This window comes from Echinops telfairi, unplaced genomic scaffold, assembly GCF_000313985.2.
Source record: "Echinops telfairi isolate 266 unplaced genomic scaffold, ASM31398v2 ScPeMD7_18;HRSCAF=68, whole genome shotgun sequence".
NCBI classification, from domain to species: domain Eukaryota; kingdom Metazoa; phylum Chordata; class Mammalia; order Afrosoricida; family Tenrecidae; genus Echinops; species Echinops telfairi.
The window spans coordinates 45,013,135-45,015,565 of record NW_022103915.1 but is presented as its reverse complement, the minus strand read 5'-3'; positions in this window follow the sequence as shown (position 1 = coordinate 45,015,565).

Genomic DNA, 2,431 nt, shown 5'->3' with positions numbered 1-2,431 from the left:
TTCCCTGGGGACCTCGCCGCTCTGTTCCCTTGCTGTTCTGTTGCACCCCCTTAGTGTTTTGCCTCGGTGTGGCGGGATCAGATGGGGCGCAATTCCCACACTGTGTCTCCAGTGTGGTCCCCTGTAGGGCTATGGGTCGGTGAGGGATGCCGTGTCTCATAGTTGGGCCGGCCATGTGGTCCTCTGTGAAGACTGGCTGCTCTAATTGGGAACATCGTCCTCAAGGCCTGGTGGGCCAGGATGTGCTCCAGTCTCTCCTCCTCCCCCTTTATGTGCTCCTGTGTGCTCTGATCAGATATGTCCCTCTCCCGGAGCTGCAGATTCAATGCCGACCTTTGAAATAAATTTTCTGTGGGGAGGAGCAGGTGTCCACGTAGTAGTTGGGATTGGGGCCAACCCCTCATATACTGTAGTTTTAATGGATTATGTATATGTAAGTGTATAATGATATAAGTATAGATGTATGTATATGATATGCAGAGATAAGAGACTAGTAGAATAAACACACAATGCTAAAAGTAACTATAATGGGGTGGTGGTATTATAATTACAAGTGAGTTTTGTTTTCTCATTTTTCATATATTTTTGATACTGATTTTATCATAAAAAAATTCATACTACTAGGATGTAAATCCCTGTGTTCCAACTCTGATATAAAAAATTCTAAGTCCCTTTTATATGAAGAACAGTATATTTTCTGCAAAGAACATGACATTATCAGTCACCTCATCTGCATGTAAAAGTTGGATCTTGAATAGGAAAGACCAAAGAATTGGGGCATTTGAATTATGATGCTGGCAAGGAACATTGAAAGTACCCTGGACAGGATTCAGAAGAGGACAGAGAACAAGGGATATCATTGCTGATGTCAAATAGACCTTGGCTCAAAGCAGAGAATACCAGAAAGATGTTGACTTGTGTTTTATTGACTATTCCAGGGCTTTAGACTGTGTGAACCATAATAAACTGTGGATAACCTTGAGAAGAATGGGAATTCCAGAACACTGCATTGTGTCTACAATGAACTTGTCCACAGATCAAGAGGCAGTTGTGGGGTCAGAACAAGGGAATACTGCATGGTTTAAAATCAGGAAAGTTGTGTGTTAAGGTTGTACCCTCTCACCATACTTATTCAATCTGTGTGTTGAGCAAATCATCAAGGAATCTGGATTATATGAAGAAGAATGTGGCATCAGGAAGGTTTATGGATTAAAACTCAATGAAAGCCCAAAAGCCTCACAACTGGACCAACAGGTAAGATCAGGATAAATGGAGAAAAGGTTGAAGTTGTCAAGGATTTTGTCATACTTGGATCCACAATCATTGGAAGCAGCCATCAGTAACCCAAAAAACAAGTTGTGTTAGGTAAATCTGCTGCATAAGACCTCTGTAGAGCATTGAAAAGCAAGAATGTTTCTTTGAGGACTAAGGTGTACCTGACCCAGGCCACGGTATTTTCCATTGCCTCATATGCATGTCACGGTTGGATATTGAGTAAGGAAGACTGAAGAAGAATCAATGCATTTGGATTGTGTTGCTGAAGAAGAATATTGAAAGTACCACAGACTGCTAAAAGGACAAACCTGTCTGTGTTGGAAGAAGTAAGGCCAGAGTGCTCCTTAGAGGCAAGGATGGGCCAGCCTTCATCTGACATACTTTAGACACATTGCCAGGAGAGAACCAGCCCCAGGAGAAAGACAGCATGCTTGGTAGAATGGAGGGGCACTGAAAAGGAGGAAGACCCTCAATGAGATGGACTGACACAGTGGCTCAGACACTTGTGAGCATGGCACAGAAGTGGGTAGTGTTTCATTCTGTTGTGCATAGGGTCGCTATGGGCCAGAACTCACTTGATGGCACCTAATGACATCGTGGACAGCTGGAAAAACAAGCAACTCTGCCTTGGAAGGAGTAGAGCCAGAATGCCCCTTAGAAGCAAGGATGTCTAGCAGGGAAACAAATAAGCCCACATGGAAGAAGCACATCAGCCTGTGTGATCATGAAGTGTCGGTGGGATCAGGTATCAGGTATCAAAAGATCTAAAACAAACAAATATATCGAAGTGAACAAGGGGGTAGGAGTGGAGATCAAAAGCCCATCAGTAGACAATTGGATATTCCCCACAAAAAGGTTATAAGGAAGGAATGATTCAACTAAAGTGTAGTATAGCACTGACGAATCACACATCATTCCTCTAGTTCTTGAATAATTCCTCCCCCCACTACCATGACCCAGTTCTACCTTGCAAACCTGGCTAGACTGGAGAATACACATTGGTACAAATAAGAGCTCTTGACACATGGAATTCAGGAAAGATAACCCCCTCACGAACAGTAGTGGAAGTAACAATATTATGAGGGTAGGGGGGTGGTCAGGGAGTGGGAAGGGTGAGAAAGAGCGAACCCATCACAAGATGGGATATATAGCCCCC